Source organism: Hirsutella rhossiliensis (genome assembly GCF_020360975.1).
Source record: "Hirsutella rhossiliensis strain HR02 chromosome Unknown scaffold00005, whole genome shotgun sequence".
In the NCBI taxonomy this organism is placed as follows: Eukaryota; Fungi; Ascomycota; class Sordariomycetes; order Hypocreales; family Ophiocordycipitaceae; genus Hirsutella; species Hirsutella rhossiliensis.
The window spans coordinates 295,077-314,744 of NW_025408671.1; positions in this window are offsets into that span (position 1 = coordinate 295,077).

Genomic DNA, 19,668 nt, shown 5'->3' on the forward strand with positions numbered 1-19,668 from the left:
ATAGATGGTTGATCTATAGACTAGTACTTAAGAGTTGTTCAGCACCAAGACTAGACGTTGTTTGTCAGTCCTGAATCTGCCATCATACTACATTTACATACTGTTTGCTAACGACTCATTACTAAAATGAAGATCTCAGGAGCCCTCCTTATTGTTCTTCTTGGACTAGCTACGGCTAGCCCGCTGCGAAATGAACAGATATCCCAACACGAAGTAGAAATAGAACGGCGAATGATTGGAAAGGGAAGGGGAGGACGGCTACATCCGCAGGCAGGACTTGAAGAACGTCAACGCGAACGTGCGCGTCAAGCAGTGAACGAAGAACGAGCACGTCGTGAACGTGAAGAAATTCGTGCACGTGAAAACGATCGGCTATTTCGCGAACGCGAGGCAAGGGAAGATGTAAGTAGTCTCTTTCTACTATTTATGACTAGGCTGACAGATACGGGTACCTATAGCAAGAACGACGTGAAGCATTACGTGCGCAAGAAGCACGTAGAGAAGCAGAACGTCTTGTAAGTCGACTGTTTTCTACCCTCGGCGACTAGGCTAATAGAATAACGCGCTAATACCACTGGTAATTATAGCAAAGGGAAGAAATTCTTCGCGCAGTAAGCAGGCTCTTTCTACCCTGAACAACTAGAGTAATAGAGCGGCGCGCTCATGCTGTGGGTGACAATAGCGTCAAGCAGTAATCGAAGAAAACAGACGGCGTGAACGCGAAGCAAAAGCAAGGGAAGCAGTAAGTGGGCTCTTTCCACCATTGACTAGGCTGAGAAAGCGGCGCGCTAATACTATGGGCGACTATAGAACCAATAAGACAAATCTCGTTGCTGGTGACATACTAGTAACTGGCTACGTATATTAATGGAGGAGGAAGCTACAGTCGTTGTAAGGAGTTCTCTTCTGGAGTTTAAGCTCGGCCGACTAGTAGCGGGTTTCTGTCTTTACTTGTTTCAATATGTTTTCCTGAAATACGGGGGTTCTAGCAAGCAAAACCTCATTCTATCAGGCCAACTTAAAGGGTTACCATTGCCAACTCCAACAGTAGTGAAAAGATGGGACGGAACGTCCCCGAATGTGGTCACGTAACGGTGCTCGTGACGACCATTTACAAGCAAGTAGTCGTGGGGCTGATTAAGTCAACTCGACTCGTGGAGATTCGCAAAATGGATGAGGGGGAATCGATTGAGCTGCTCCAAACAAGACTTAAGGAAGACGACAATATTGCCTTAGCTAGTGTCGGAACAGACCGGTAGAAACACACACTAGATACGTACACTGTCTTGTGCAGAGCCTGGCTGTATCTGACAGCCAATTTCCCCCTTAGGCAGGAACGAGGTCTCGGAGGCATTAAGAACGCACATCATCACATCAATACAACCTCTTTTGGGGCTGCATACAAGCTGCTGTGTTAAGCTTAGATTCATCGTGAATACCCACCTGTTTCCTCACTAGGCCCGAGCCGCAGAACCACCGTTCTGAAAGCTACAAGGTCACGCCGCCACCCCGAACGCTCTGTCAGCGCTTTACTATCGCCTGGAGCATCTGCCGCTTGCGCTCATACAGGCGGCCGCCTTTATTCAAACGAAGAACATTTCCATCGAAGCATATCTCGGGCTGCTCGGCGAGAGTGACCAAAGCTTCGTCGACCTGCTGTACGAAGAGTTCGAGACGATCGGGCGGGATTCGAAGGCTCCACAGGCGGTAGCGCAGACGTGGATGCTCTCGTTCCGAGTTTCCCAAAGAGGAGATCCAGGCCCATATTTTTAACGGGCAATCATGAACCCATTGGCTCCTGACTGGAGCCTTTGCACGTATTCTACTATTTCTGCAAGGATTCTATGGCCTGCCAGCGAATGCGGAATCACTTGACTTGAGTAGGCCTAGACGGAGGTCACCTGGTCGACATTAAATAGATGACGGTATGCGTTGGAGTCGACTCAGTCGAGAATGCCGAGAACGTGGAGAGGGATTACACTGCCCCGCAATGCGAGAGAAGATAAATGACAGGGAAGCATTTATCGACACGCAGCCCAATCAGCTCTATCTCACGGAAGATAAGCAAAGCAGACACAAAGACTAGGAACTGAAGAACCCTTGTTCCTATCTAATAAGTGGGAATAATTAATCTTTAAAATACATCAGTTGTAAGAGTAAGTGGCGCTGCTGCCTGCTGGGTAGTAGGCAGGGAGTGCCGATCTTGCGACACTGATATCTCCTATGTGAGAAGCTCATGATATGCTTAGCACGGGAAGTGGTTTCTGCGGGCATCGCATGACTGATCATATGCCCATTATCCTTGGCCTAGATGAGTTTGATGAGTCAGTAATGGGTAGGCTTCACCGACAGATTGATCATCGGCTCATTATGTGCTTGGCACGGGAAAGTCGAGTTCAACGGGCGCTACGCATAAGTATGAGTCAGGCGAGTTCCTTGATTCCATCGGGACAGAAAAATTGTCAGCTGGCGTGGGATAGTTGTGCCCTCCCAACCGTTGGCTGCTTTGGGACCTATCCCCAATCTAGCCTAATGCTAAGTCCAGGGCCTATGCAAACGCGTAGGTTGCCTTGCGGTCCTTTGGCGCCGGCATATCATGCACGTATTCCTATCAATCTGGGCTGGGGATCCCGGGGGTTATGGACGTGTTCATGACCCCCACTTCCTCTGATGTTATTAGCTAGATACGCTTTAACAGTAGGGTAGTGCCTAGTCCGGGTATAATAGAAAAGACGGCCTTGCGATGCATCCTATAATAACATGCGCCGTCATCGCCAGGCCAAGGTGGGCAGGCTCGCAGCTGCTTATCAGTCAGGATTTCATCAGCGGCGAATGGGGTAAGGAAGAATAATTTGATCACACTCCGCCTCTCATTTGTCCCCCGAAGTAGCAGTTTTCTTTGCCGGTACGGCAACGAGAGGGATCGGCATGCCCGTTCGGCTTGGCCGTCATGGATGGTGTTCTCGAATGAGACACATTATGCAGCGGGCTGCTCCTGCAATTTCCCTGCGAAGCGTCTTGATTGACCCAGGCAACGTGAAGGTCACAAGGCTGTTTTTCTTAACTATCATGAGAATGGGATGACCAGCCAAGATGCGCATCCTGGCTGCGGCTTAGCGAGATGGGGAGATGCTAACGAAAAACTAATAGGGAGGAGTCTAAGAAGTTCTGGGAGGCACGGGACCGCGATGGTTGCGGTGAGCGGGAAGGGGAAAACGGTACCTGTTGCCCCGACCCAAAGCACTTTCGGAACGCTAACAGAGAGTGCAGTGCAAAGAAATCTCGTGGATAAGAAATTCTAGCGAAGCAGGTCGCCGAATAGCGCCGCTCGGATGGTTGCGATGACTAGCTAGCTAGTAAATATATATTATATAGGGTTTTAAGTAAATAAATCGTATCTAAATCTATCTATATTAAGTTGGATTTATATAAATTAAATTAAATTATAAAGCTTATATCTATTTAAATACTTAGTTACTTAAATAAGTCTTCTAAGAATAGAATATTTAATAAGTAAGCTAGCTACTTATTTATATCTATAGTATACTTAACTTTTAATCTCTTACTACCTTATAAAAGAATATAGAAACTTTTAGTTCCCTTTAAAAGCTATAGCTATCTAGCTAATAATATCTTAAGTACTTTTAAAATAAAAGAGGATAATATTATTAATAAAAGAAAAGACTATAAGTATTATATATTAGTCCCTTAGTATAAGGCTAGTACTTAACCTTACTATTTACCTAGATTAAGTATAAGTCTAATAAGTAACTAAATAAACTAGCTATTAAATATACTTAAACGTATTATATAAACTAGCTACTATATATTATTATATATATTAAATATAGACTAACTATTAGTCTTATAAGTTAAAGTAAAAGTAGTAATAACTATATATATTCTTCTTTACTTACTTAAGATTTAGTAGGTTCTTTATCTTTTATATATACTATATTAAGCGTAAAACCTTACTTAAGGCTTTAACTAAGTAATATCTTAACCTTATAATTATATAATATTAATATAGTATATCTAGTAATATTTCCTAGAACTTTCCTTAGGTAAGTATAAGTATATCCCTATAATTTCCTTACTATAATCTTATTATAACTTCTTAAGGAAATATTAATATAATCCCTATAAAGCTATTACTACTTAGGAAATCTTAGTATATTCCTTATATATTAGCTTTATAAAGGGAAGTCTTTATAAAATATCTATATAATCTATTAAGCTATTATTTCTAGGATTTCTAAGTAATTTCTTAGAGTTTACTTAGTAACCTTTAGGTTCTCTCTTTTATAAGGAGTCTTAAGGGGTTAGTAGTAACTTCCTTAAAAGAAGCTAATATCGTTATAAGTACCTAGATTATTAATTATAAGGTATCTTATAATAAGTACTTAAAGTAAAAGAATTAACTAATACCTTTATTAGTCTTTTATAGCGCTTAAGCGGGAGTCGCGTTTAATAAAGATATATAGTAAATTTATATAGGTTTCTAAGGTTAGTATAAAGGAAAATATATATCTTATTTAAAACGTAACTTTATATAAGTAATAATACTAAGAGTACTAAGTAGCTAAGCTAAAAGTAAAACTATTAAAACTAAAAGTATAAGGTAGCTAAACTAAAGTAAAACTAAATAAAACTAAGAGTATACTATAGCTAAGCTAGTAAAAATAAATAAAAATAAGAGCGTAATAAAGCTAAGCTAGTAATAGATCGTTTTATATTATAAGGGTAAGGTATAAAAGTCTTTAACTTTTATAGGTTATAAGCTTAAGCTATAGCTTAAGCTATATAATTATATATAAGGGGCCGGATCTTATATATATAAATATAAGCTAGCTATATATAAAAGAGCTTTATATAGCTTATTAATATTATCCTATAAATAGCACCTATATATATACCTCTACTTACTTTATAATAGTATAAGCTATTAATTAATAGATCTAATAAATATCTTTTTAAAAAGGGTGCTGCTTTTTTAAGAGAGTACTCCGCCCTCCTTTAAGCGGATAAGAAGTATTATAGCTATCTTAAAAGCAATTAAAAGCGCGATCGCTAGTAAGAAAGATAAGGTTCTCGCTATATTAAAAGAGTCGTTTATAAGACTAGTATTACCCCTTATAACCTTTATAATACTAGTTATAGTAGCGATACTATTAATATTAAAGCTATATTTTTAGCTAACTTAAGATAGTAAGCTAAAGTCTTTTTATTTCTTCCTTAGCTAACTATAAATAAAGTTTATAACTAATAAGAAATAAAGCTTAAAATTATCGTAAAGACTATTACGCTACGTAGGTAAAAGTAAAACGCGCTCCTATAAGTACGCTATAATTAATATATATAACTAATAACTACGTTTTCCGATATACCCCCTTAGGGATCGCGGCTCCGCTAGGATTCCTAGACCTAAGCCTACGACGCGGGAGTCGAATACTAAGCACCGCGCCTATTACCTAGGGAAATCTAAGAGAGAGAGGGGTATATAGCTATCTATAGGTATTACCCTATAACGCGTAGTTACCGGAAGTTATAAGGGGTAGTTCGCTACCCCCTCCTAGGCTTATAACTATCGTAAAGACTATTACGCTATATAGGTAAAAGTAGAACGCGCTCTTATAGGTGCGCTATAATTAATATATATAACTAATAACCGCGTTTTCTAATAAAAATAGCTATTATAAAATAGTATAGTATTTACTCCTTTATATATTACTAAAGCCTTAGATATAGTAGATCTTTAGATTTTAAGATAAGAGCGGCCTTAAAGGTAAATATAACTTATAGGACTTCCCTTAATACCTTATATATATATTTAGTAATATATAAGAGTAAGAGAAAATATAAGATAAGCTATAAACCGTTAAATAAAAGGATAAATAAACGTTTAGTAAATTCTATTTTAATTTTAAATAGACGCTCTTATAAGTAATAAAAACTATAATATAAAAAGATAGTATAAAGCTTAAATAGCTATAGAATTTAATTATACTAGCTTTATAAGAGCTACTTATCTTAATAAGTATACTTATTAACTATAGTAAGTATATAAGCTAGTTAATAAAAGTAGTATAAGACTATAAGTAAATACTATATTTTTAAACGTTTTATAAGTATATACTATATATATTATAGGACACCCTATAGTCGATAATCTAGGTACCTATAACGATATCGGCCTCTCTTAGGGAAGTTACCCTTAACTCCCTAAGGCTCCTTATAGAAGAAGGAACCTAGAAGCTACTAAGTAAACTCTAGGAAATTACCTAGAAATCATAGAAATAATAACCGAGCGGATTATATAGATATTTTATAAAGATTTCCCTTAGGGATATATTATATAGGGAATATACTACGATTTCCTAAGTAATAATAGCTCCTTAAGGATTATACTAATATTTCCCTAAGAAGTTACTATAAGAAAATAGTAGGGAAATTATAGAGAAATACCTATACTTACCTAGGGAAAATACTAGGAAATGCTATTAATATACTATACTACCGTCGTACGATTATAAGGTTAAGATATTACTTAGTTAAAGCCCTAAGTAAGGTCTTACGCTTGCTATAGTATATATATAAAAGATAAAGAACCTACTAGATCTTAAGGGGGTAGAGAAGAATATAGATAGTTATTACTACTTTTACTTTAACTTATAAGACTAGTAGCTAGGTTAAAGTACTAGCCTTATACTAAGGGACTAGTATATAATAATATAGCGGTAATAATATTACTACTTTTTTATAAAAGGAATAGCTATAAAAGTCTTTAACTATTATAGGTTAAAAGCTTAGGCTATAGCTTAAGCTATATAGTTATATATAAAGGGCTAGATCTTATATATATATATATAAACTAGCTATATATAAGAATATACCCTTATATTCCTATTTTACTATTATAAAGAAATAATAAGTATAAGGAGGCTCTATAGAGTAAGCTAGTAAAAAGAGGCTTTATAATACAGTCTAAGGGAATAACGCTTAAAGATAAAGACCTTTACTAAATATCTATACCTTCCTTTAGGAAAAGCAGGTTAAGATAAGCCTATCCTAATAAAATAAAATTTACATAAAATGCATAAGTTAATTATAAGTAGAACGGATACCCTATTACCTATTTTAGCCTAGCGGTTCTAAAGATATCCGCGATATAAGAATAAGTAGGGCATAGAATATTCTAGTTAAATCTACTACTTATACTAGAACCTATAGTCTTACGTTAACTATTACGTTATAATTAGACCACCTACTAAGTTAGGAAGACATACTATAGATAGAGCTTTTTAAGCACTATAGAATATACTAGAAAGCTAACTAGTTAGTCTATTAGTAGGCGAGCAATAGTCTATAAAGGATAAAGGATTTCCCTAAGAGTAGTAGATAAAATAAGTAAGTTTATAAGTATCTTTTATAGCGCTATTCTTTTAATATATTATTTTCTTATAAAGAGAGATATAAGAAGTATATATAAAATATATAAAGGTAAAATTAAAAGTAAGGGGTTAGATAGGTAAGGTAGAGATATTTAAATCTTATAAGGGTAGTAGTTATAGTAAGGGATTAATTATTATATTGCCTTAATTCTCCTTCTTTCTTATATATAACGTCGCTCTTTATACCTATTTAGTATCTTAATTAATAAAGAAGATCTTACTTAAAGAAGCTACTAATATCCTTTTAACTACTAAGCTTTTTATTAGTTTTTCCTTTCCTTTCTAGCCGTTACTAGTATATCCGTTTTATCTTTTACTACCTTTATAAGAAGCTATCGCTACTTTTACTTCCCCTCTTACCCCTACCCTCCTCTTTATACCTCCTTTTAGCTCCTTCCTTAAAACCTATTTTTTAGCTTCCTAGGTCCCTTATACTAAGGGATATCTCTAAGAACTATAAAGTCTAGCTACGCTTTACGATACACCCCCTTAGCTATAGCCTGCCCTTATAGAAAGGGTAAAGCTAAATACCTAGGCCGGTAAGCGTATAGAGGAGGTCTTAGTTTATACTTATCCCTTACTCGAGAAATCTAGGTTTTAGCCCTAGGCTCTTTTAGACCTACTTTAGGAAAAAGGGGCCTTAAGGAGGATATTAAGTCCTATAAGAAAGGGGGGCTTCTTTAAGGATAAGTCCCTAAAAAGGGGGCCTTTTAAGAAGAATAAGTACTAATTAAGCTAGGGGCCCTCCTCTAGGATAAGTCCTAATTCCTCTCTTTAGCTATAGATATCTCCTTCCTCCTATATACTATTAGCTCCTCTTATAAACTCTTAAGGCGGGCTTTTAAGGATAGCTTCTCTTAAACGTCTTCTAGCTTAATTTACTATAAAAAGATAGCTAGCTTTTACTTTAGTAAGGGCTTTATAAGACTATTAGCTTTTATTAATACTATTAAAACCTAACGGACGGAAATAAGTCCCTTTTAGACTTCTTAGCGTAATTAATACTAGTAGATATTAATATACTATAGCTAGGTTAATAGCTTATTATTTTCCTCTATAAGAATCTATATAGTCTATATATTATTATATTCTATAGCTAACGGGGACGGAATTTATAGTTATAAAGATATTAATAGCCGGCTAACGAAAATCGCTTCTTTTAACGCTTCTAAAAAAGCTAGTAGCTCTACCTCTATACTAAAAGTTATAATAGTAGCTTACTTTAAAGCTCTTTAAGTAATAGTTCCTCTAAAAAGGGATATAATATACCCTTATAAGCTCTTTCTATCTAATAAATTATCCGTAAAGGACGAATCGCTTAAATAAAAGAAGAATTTAGTAGCTAATTTCCTTCCCTACCCTCTTAAGCGTAGACTATATAATCTCGTTAAATAAAGATAAAGGATTACTTAGTCTATTACTTCTTAGTACCTAGGGCTAAGATTCTAGTTATACCTAGCTAGCTAAGAGACCGTAAAAGAGATATCCGGTTAAATAGAAATAGCTAAAAAAAGTAAGGAGCCTACCTTTTATTAATATTAGTATTTCTCTTACTCCCTAGCTTAAAAGGACGGATTAGGTAAAAGCTCTTTATCTAATATAAGTATAGAGGGAAGCTTCTTATTAAGGGAATTAAGGAGGAATTTATAAGCGACCTTATTAATATAGGCGTCCTAGGTAAGCTAGATAGTTTATTAGGACCTATTCTAAAGGATTTATATCCCTAGGAACTACTTTAGCTCCCTTAGCTTAGTTATCTTATACCTTTATTATAGGCCTTTTATAGCCTCCTTAGTAGTTACTTCTTCCTCTTTTAGGTAGGCTTAGATAATATCGTCGATATAAAAGAAGACTATAATTTTACCCTTCTATATTATATACGGTTCCTAAGAGACTTTCTTAAAGCCTAGGGCTTTAAAGGAACCTATTAAATACTATTACTAAAGAAGGGGTAATCTTTATAGTCTATATAAAGCTTTCCTAAGCTATAGAACCTTTCCTAGCTATTAGAAACTAAGAGGAAGTTATATATAAATAACTTCTTCTTCCTTAAGTAAGTAGTTAATAAAGGCGTTAACTATATCTATTTAATTAAGCTCGAGGTCGAATTCTACTACTATAGCTATAAGGGTCTAAAAAGATATCCCTACTAAGGTAGTTGCCTTAGTAGGTAGATCCCCCTTTTCCTATTAATTCTTATAGATAACTAGCCGGGCTTTATACTTTTAAAGGAAGCTGTATTTATTAGTCTTATAAATAAAGACCTACTTATAGCTAAGGACCTATTTTCCTCTTACCTTTTCCTTATTAACCTCTTTAAAAGACCCTATCTTATTATATAAGGCTAGGTAGTCTTTCTAAGCTTAGAAAAACTAGTCTCTAAAAGGGTGTTTTTCTAGCTGCTTTTAGTTTACTAGTAGGTCTAGTAGGTCTCTTTTATATACCTTCCTTACTAATAGCTATAGCTTAAAGAGCCGGCCTACTATAAATACTCTATAGGAACCGTCTTTTATAAGCGTTAAATAGAAGTCGGAAAAACGATCGAAATAAAAGAGAGGTTAGTCTTCTCTTATATCTAGCCCTATACCTTCCTTTGCTTCTTAAAGCAGGGATAAAAAGGCAGCCGGGTAATCCTTTAAGAGAGGTGCCTTTCCTACCCCCTTAAGGGTCGATATAAGAAGACTAATAAAGAAAGCTGCTTTTAGATCTTCTTTTTATTTTATAAGAGGAAGCGTAGGAAGGTAGGCGTATTCTAGCTCTACCGCTTTGCTATAGTCTCCTTCTTTGTCTAGATTATTTAATCTAGTTGCTTCCTCTTCTTCTTCGAAGTCGGCGTTATCCTCGACTACTTCGACGTTAGTTTCTTCTTCTATTTCCTTATCTAAGGCCTCTTCTTATAACTATTAGGAAGGGGGGATTTAGATCTTCTAAATTAGCTAACGTTATAAGAGTAAGAGGGGCTATTAATCCCTCTTTCTATCGAAGAAGCTAGATTCGTCGAAAATTATATCCCTAGTTAAAATAACCTTTTATAAAAGAAGAATCTAAATCTAGAAGATATTTATAAAATTATAACTAATAAGGTAATTAATAAAGGCTCTAGGATTAAGCTTTCTTTTCTTCTTCCTTTTTAGCTATATATCGGTAGTTATTGCGTATGCCTTATAGCCGTAAGTACGAAGGTAGGCTAGCGAGGCCCTCTTTCTTATAAAGAGCTTAAGGGGGGATTTCTAGTTTATTCCTTAGTTTAGTTCCCTAAGGTCCTTAAGGTCCCTAAGGGTCTAGTTCTAAAGGTAATAAGCGGTCTTAATAACTTCCCTTTAAAGGTTATATAAAAGCTTTATAGTAAGTCTTATTATATAGGCCCTTTCTATTATAGCACCCCTTAATCTTTCTACCCCTCCGTTCTAGGCCTAGGTATTTAGTACTAATAGGAAGGGTAAAATACCCCTTTTTAAAGCTAATTTAAGATATCCTTTATAAATAGCTCTCTATTAAACTATATCTTCTTTACCTCGTAGCTAAAGTAGGATTTTATTTAGTTAATAAAGTCCTAAAGGGTAGACTAGTTATACTTACTTAGGTAGGTCTATAAGAAATAAGGGAAAACCATCCCTAAAAAGGCGTTTATAAAAAACATTGCCTTAATAAAGCTTTATTAATCCCTAGAGACGTCGGTCTAGTCGACCTAAATTTCCTTATATAGCTAGTCCGGCTATAAAGGGGTTCGTTTAGAAATTCGTCTCTTAGTCTTTCCTTAGCTATAGTATTCGTATTTAACGGTCTTTAGGCCCCTTATTCGTACGCCCTATTATTAGCTAAGCTTATATAAAGCTAGGGGGCCTAGGTAACTAAGTCGTACGTACTAAAGAAGTCTATCTCCTTAGGCAACTAGAAGAAGGTCCTTTATAGTAGACCTATTCCTCTTAGTAGGGAAAGCTAACTTCTTAAAAGGTTCCTTCCTAAGAATAGGTCGGAATTTAAGAATAAATTAACCGAACTTTTCCTCGATAAGCTTAATAGTCTAATTCTTCTAAACTAGCCTTATAGGCTTAGACGTTATATTCTAGAAGATTCCTTCCTCTTAAAAAAGGCAGAAGGAAATTAAGCTTATTAAAAATCAAGGGTAAAAAGCTACCCTTTTTCGTCGAAGAATTCGTATAGACCTATTAAGTAATTTTATCGTAAAATTCACCCTTCTATATCCCTCTATCTATATAGTTAATTCCCTAGTAATAAGGTATTCTCTTTATACCTTCTTAAAGGACTAGAATCGAGAAAGTATATTATAGATATCGAGGGAAGTACTAGAGTTAAGGATAGCTGATTTTCGTAGGGGATAATCGGAAGGCTCTAACGGTTAGTTTTAGCCTTATTAATCTATAGGGAAGATAAAGGCCGGATTTACTATACTAACGATTTTTCCTTAAATTTATAGCTTAAATAAAGGTAGCAGCATTAGTTACTATTTCTTAGTAACTTAAATCTCGTCTATCTTCTTCTATAACGAGGGGTCCTCCTTAAGAGACTATTATATTATTTCTTATAGCCTCTTTAAAAGGTTAAATCCTTTAAGTTAGTTTTCTTCGAAGACCTATTAGTATTATAATAACCGATAGCCTAGTAATTTATAGGCTAAGCAGCCGTTTCGTTTAGTCTTTCGTTTCTTTAAGGAATCCTTATCCCGATCTAAAAGGTTTACTTAAAAACCCCTTCTTTTTACCCCTTATTACTAATTTTAATAAAGAGGTTCGATTTTAACTAGTTCCTTAATTTTTCGACTAATAAACTAAACGGTCTATTAAGGGACTAGTTAGGCCGGTCTAACTAATAAGACCGGGGCCGGGCCTAAGGTAAGAAGCAGAGCTAGGGCCGGGCCTAGGGCAGCCGTTAAAGACAGTATTAATACTCTTAAGGGAGGAGGAGCTAGAGGGGCAATAGCTATAGTAGTAGTAGTAGGAACTATAGTAATAAGGGCTATAGTAGCTATAGGGGTAGTAGGTCGAGCCGTCTAGGTTAAGTGCTAGCTATAAAGGAATAAGACTACTTACTATTATACTTTAGTAGCCTCTTTATTTAGTTCCTAGCTAGCTTCTTAAAAGATAGTTAAGTAACTATTATTAATAGGCTTTATTAATAGAGATATATCCTATAGCTACTAGCTAGAAAGAGCTTTTATAAGGAAGTATTAGTTAGCTTCCTTAAGGATTTCTTCCTACTTAGCTAGCTATGTTAAAGCTAGTAAGTTCTTAGTAGAAAAGGCTCCTAGGTATACCGTATAGATCTATAAGGAAACACGTATTATAGTACGATTAGTTAGGTAGCAGAGATAGCTAGAGGTACTACGCTATATATATTACGTTCTCCTTATCGTAAGACTAAAGCTTATAAGGGAATACGTATTACGGTACGATTAGTTAGGTAGTAAAGATAGCTAGAAGTACTACGCTATATATATTACGTCCTCCTTATTATAAGACTAAAGCTTATAAGAAGAGGGATTTTTTCCTCTTTAGTTAAAGTAGCGAGAGGTCTATAATATATAAGTAGGGTAGGTATAATTCCCTACTAATACCCTACCGATATATTAGTACTACGTACCTAAGTACTTTACTAGCCTATACCTCTTAGTAGCGCTCTTATAATTATCTCCCCTTTTATATAGACGTCTTAGCTATATCTTTAATATATATTACTTTCGCTATACTATATATATTCGGTTAAAAAGAGAGGTAGTTTTAGTTATATATCGCGCGTATATACCTATATAAGTATATATTAGTCTATACTCTATAACGTTAATAGTTATTATACTAACGGTTACTACTAAGTAACTATTACGGTTTCGCTTATATATTAGCTATATAACTATAATATAAAGAGCGTATATATATATCTCTTACTTTTTTTATTTTATTTTATTTTTTAACTCTTCCGCTTATAATTATTATAGAGTTTTACGCCCTTTTTTATTAATCCCTTATACCTTTTTATATTACTTTTTATTAATAATTTATTAATAATAATACCTTTTATATTAAAGAAGATAAAGAACTATAACGCTAATTTCCTACGCTATATATAGGAGTAGGTAGTAGCGGGTTCGCCCTTAAAGTATAAGCGATTAGCCTAAAAGTCTTATAGCGACGCTAGTTCCCCCTTAGCGAAGAAAGCTAAGAAAGGTATAGGGGAATCCTAGTCCTAAGAGACTTCTAGTCTAGGACCTAACGTTAGCGAGGGTTATACTCTTATTACCCTACTAAATACCTTAACTCTAACTATTAATAATCCTACCTCTATAAGCTAGGAAACTTATAAGTTTATTACCCTTATTAGCGATATTAATACTAGTAAGGAGATCGTACTTAGGCGCTCTTAAGTAAGTGCCGATAACCTAGCTACTCTATTTTAATAGGGCGGCTCTAGCTAATAAGAGATTATTACCTAGGCCGCTCCTTAAAATAAGTAGGCTAATATTAATAACGAGGCTTAGCTAAATAAGGGCTAAGACTATCCTAATACTTAGCCGAATAAGGGCTAAGATAACGATAATAGTAATAATAGAGATAGCCGTGATCTAACTCCTCCTACTAACGAACTTAAGAAGGGCGGTGCTAGAGATAAGGGCACCTAGGCGGTAGTATAAAGCGGTCGCGCTTTTATAAAGAAGCGTACTTAATCTAAGGCTAAAGCCCGCTTAGTTAGGGCCTATAAAGTTATCCCTTATAAGCTCTAGTATATATATTATTTTAGGATAGTTATTAAGGAGTATAGTATAACTAAGCCTAAGCTTATCTAAGTGCTCTTAATTAGCTATATTTTCTTAGGGGTTTCCTTAACGCGCTATAAGTAGTGCTATAGATATACCGCGACCTATAACTAAGTAAGTTTCCCTTTAACTTTAAATATTATAATTAATAAGCTAATCTTTCTTAAGGCCGCTACTCTTATATTTAGTAACTAGGTAAATATAGTCGCTATCGTTAAGTACCTACGCGAGCTTAATAAGCTAAAGACCGGTAACGAGGATACTAAGAACGATAGCTTAGATATAGGCGTACTTATTTTTAAGGAAGCTAATCGGCGCCGTCTTACTATTATAGTATATTATTTAGCCGAGGCTTTTAATACCGCTAAGACGGCCTATCGTAAGTCCTTTAGGACTATAGGTATATAAAAGTCTACTATCGTAAGTTTTATTTAACCCTTTTATTAGCGACCGCCTAACGATATACTAGGTTAAGCGTGCCGACTACTATACGCTAATTAATAAGCGCCGCGAGCTTATTATTTACCTTAACCCCGCGCCTTTATTTAATATCGCCTATATAAGCCCGGAGTACTAGGCCTAGGAATCTTAGTTAAAACTCTGCCTTATTAACGGCGATATAGGCTATACTTTATAGTAATATACCTTACTATTTACTAAGGCTAAGGTAAGTACTATACTAATAGAGATAGGTTTCGATATAGAGGATAAGGAAGGAGCAGAGGATAGGGTAGTTCCGGTATTTTTAAAGGTATTTAGTATAGCGGAAGGGGCGTCTTAATTAGTTCCCGCTATACTAGTAAAGAAGAAGGGTAGTTAGAAGTAATAGATAGGTCTTATCTTTCTTTTATTTAGCTATAACTATCTTTCTCTCCTTTATTATTAAGGTCTTAGTAGAGTTATAGTTTAGTTTTATTTTCCTTAATAATATTTTATAGGTAGTATAAATAGTTTTCCCTTATTCTCTTATTTTACTATTTTATATATAGTTATAAGATATTTAGGCGTACTAATACGTTAACGAGTTAATAGCGATTTAATAGGGATTTATTACTAATTTAATAGCGTCTCCCTATATTAATAGGTTTCCTTACCTTACTTAGTCTTACGCCTCTTTTTCCTAGTTAAGCGAGTAGTATATTCTTTAATAAGGTCTTAGCTATTCGCTATATCTTTAGTATCGACGTATTAGTTATACTTAGCTAGCTATCCTTTCTATTTAATAAGGAAAAAGGTATTGCCCTTAGATCTCTTTTAGTCTTTAATCTCTTAGACTTCTTATTTACCTTTATTATCCTCTAAGTCTAGTATTAGTAGGGTTTCGCTATCTTTATAGGTGCCTTTTTGCTCCTTTTATAGCTCGAAGAGACTAATATAGAAAACGTTATAGAGGTATAAGTACTTCTTAGGGAGTATAAGACGATATACTTACTTTCTAATAGCTTATAGGACCTAAAACGGTTTAATATACTTAGGTAAGAGTTTTCTTTTTTTATCCTTAAGGCGTAAATTCTTTATTAATAATACTATAAGGTCTCTTACTTTTAGTATAAGCGGTTAGTGCCTTAAATCGTAGTATTTCGCTTATAATTTAATAGCCTTTCTTTAGTATTCCTTAAGCCTCTTTTATAGCTCTTATAGCCTAGTAACTCTTACTCTTACTTTAGGTACCCCCCTTTAAATAATATCGTCCTTAATATTAATATAGAAGTTTAGTTAATAACCTATTAACGCTTTATTAGGTAATAACCTAGTTATTACGTTCTTTATATTATTATATATAAATTAAGTAATATATAAGAGTAATACTTAGTTAGTTTATTCCGAGTTAGTAAAGTATCTTAAGTAGTACTATATAGCTTAGTTTATTTATTCTATTTACTTATTAGTTTATAAGTAAAATACTATTAATAGCCTACGTTTTACTTATAAGATAAAATAAAGATCTAACTAGAACTTACTTATAAATAGGGACCTTTTATCTAAGATAATGCTTTTTAGAGGTCTATATACTAATTTAACTTAGTAATAGAATAATTTTACTAGCTCTAGAGCTATTATTATCTTAAAGATAGGAAAGAAAAAGCAATACTTAGTATATTAGTCTACGATTACTAAGATCGTATTAACGTCTTATCTATTATACTATACTTTAAGTAGACCTATAGTAAAGTCTATTAATAATTCTTCCTATAGTTATATAGGATATAGTAACGATTATATAGTACTATAAGGGCGATGCCTCTTAAATACTATACCTTAATATACTAGGTATAACTAGATATATTTATTTATAACTTTTATTATTTTATCCTAGTAGAAGTTCCTTACTAATAGTTTGCTAATATATCGGGAGCTAAAGTATCCTATTAATAGATCGTTATAGAAGAGCTATATTAGCTCTTACTATAAGGCTACCTTTAAAGGCATTATAATATAACCCTTCTATAGTAGTAGTCTATCTAAGCGTACTAACTAAAAACCCTTCCCTTTTAAGAAGTCTTTAGTCTCCTTTAGCTTACTAATCGCTATATTAACTAACTAAGTACGTTTTAGTAACTCTAGTAACGGTTCTAGAACTTCTACTATATAAACCTTTATATAGTAAGCCGCTTTTTTAGCGGTCTTCCTTAAGAGTAAATATTTATAACTAGCTCTCTCTTTAGCTTAATCGGCTAATTATTTAAGTCTTACGCTTAAATTATTATAGTTTCGCTATAGATAAGCTTATATATTTTCTTTATATAAAGGCACTTTACTATACTTATATTAACTTAAGTTTAAGTATCTCCTTACCTATAAAAACGCCTTATTATTTCTTTATATAGATATAGTATTAATAGTAGCTTATTTCGCTTATAGCTCTAGTAATAGTTCTATAGATAGGGGCTTCTCGCCCTTATATCTAGGCATTCTCGATCGCGCGTTCGCTAGGTTTAATTTACCTATATAATACTTAATCGTAAAGTTAAATAGTACTAAATATATATACTATCTTACTTACCTCCTATTTAAGGAGGTCTAGTATATAAACGTCTAAAGGTTATAGTAGTCCGATAATACCTTTACTTTATACGCTGCCCCTTTAATATAATATCGCTAGTATTTAAATAACTTAATAATAGCGAATAGTTCTTAGTCTAGAATACTATAATTAAGTTTAGCTCTAGTAAACTTCCTTAACTAAAATACGATCGGATAATAATACCCTTTATTATTAGGTTAAGAGATAATTCCTACTATCGCGAATTATAATATATCTATTTCGATATAAATACGTCTTTCTAGATTATAATATTAAAGGAGTAGGGCTCCTTAAAAAGCATCCTTAAGAGCTTAAAACGCTGCCTATTTAGTAAGGTTTAGCTCTACTCTTCCTAGCTTCTTCCTATTCTTACTCCCCTTTAATAGTATAGTTAAGGGCGCTATAACTCCTAAGTACCTATATATAAATTATCGGTAAAAATTATAGAACCTAAGGAAAACCTAAATATTATAGTAGGTTATAGGTTTAAGCTATTAAGCTATTGCCTCTACCTATTAAGGGTCTATCGATACCCTATCGATAGATAATATAAACTTAAGGAACTTAACTAACTATTAATAAAAGATATACTTTAATAGTTTTATATAAAGCTCTATAGCCCTTAGCCTTTCTATTACTTATCCTAAGTATTTAGTATATTCTTCTCTTATCTTAGATTATATAAGGATATTATTAAGGTAAACTACGTAGATTATATCTACGAGCCCCTTAAGCGCCTAATAGATATAGCTCTAAAATATAGCTAGTACGTTAGTAAGTCTAAAGGGTATTACTAGGTATTCGAAATATCTATAACGCGTTTAGAAAGCGGTCTTTTATTTATCTCCTTCTTAAATTTAAATATATTAATATAACCCTCGTAGTATAATAGTTATATACCTAGGAAGCCTACTAGCTATAATGCTAGAGTCGGTTTAAATCTAGCTAGGGGCACGATTAATTTTTAGTTAGACTAGTAGACTACGCTAACCTACTTATTAATTAGCTAATTAGCGCTTCTAGAAGCGCTTATAAATATACTAGTAGTCTAGCCCCGCTATAAGTAGGCCGTCCCGGACCTCGCCTACCTAGACCTAGCGACGAATTCGTTAGGACCTCCCCTTAACCCTAGTCCGGGCCCCCCGACTAGGAAAATAAAAACCTAGGGCCGATACTAGTAACTCGATAAGTACGGCGTAAAGCTAGTATAATAACCTAGCTACCGGCCTAGCTAAAGGCTAGCATAAATAAAAAATAGCCCGCTAAGCCTTATAGCGGAAAAAATAAGGTAGAGCTAAGGAAGATATCGTTATAGGATAAGGTCGGAGATAATTATATAATTAACCGTTAACTAAAAACGCTCGTACTACCGATTAACGCTATATACCCCGCGTATATAAAGGAGTTACTTTCTAAGGTTACTTTATAGTAGGGCTAATACGATTCTAACTAACTATAACGATACTTAAGATAGCCGGCGTAAGTTTCCTACGTATTATAACCGCGACCTAGGATAAAGGCGGACTAGCTATAAAAGAGGAGAGGGTTTTCCTCTAAGTACTTTAGTTTTTCCCTTTTATTTAACGTTAAAGTTCTAGATACCTTTAGATAGGTTACTAGTATAATCTTAATAATAATAATAATAATAATATATTAATATATATTCCGTATATTAATCTTAGAAAAATACTTAGCTCCTTAATAGCGGTTAATAATCTCTAAAATAAAGGGTAAAAGGTACCGATTCTTTTACGTAACTTAGTTAAGTCCTTAGTAGTCTATATATAGCTATAAGGTGCTATCTTTCTTTAAAACGAAAAGGATAGGCGCCCTAGCTAGGCTCTTTAACTCCTAGATTATTTTCCTTCTTATCGCGTCTTAGATCTAGTCGCGTAATACTTAGAGTTCCCTTTATAATAGAGGGTAAATTAGTCCATAAGGGGGTTCTATATTAAAGATTAAATTAATTAAGTAATCCGTTCCCTTTCTAGCTAGTAATAAGTTAGATTTATTAGCTAAGAAAGTATCTTTAAACTAGTAGAGAGTTAGTAGGATTTTAGCCTATTCTTTCTATAGAATCCCTTTATCTTTATCTTTATCTAGTAATAGGATTAGCTTAGGGTTAAGCACTATTATATATACCCTTACTTTATTCCTATATTCTTAAAGGAATCTATAGGGGTTTTATAGGGTTTCGCTACTTAGTTAATACTTAAACTACTACTATCGTTTCTATAAGATAATATAAATACGTTTATCCTTTAAAGTAGTAACTAATAAAAGGATTAATACTTAATCGTTTAGCGTTAACTTATTAATATTAATATAGAAATAAGTAATTATCTTTTCGGTGCCTCTTATATTTATTATTTAGAGCGGTACTAACTATACTCTATACTCCCTTACCTTACTATTATTAAGCC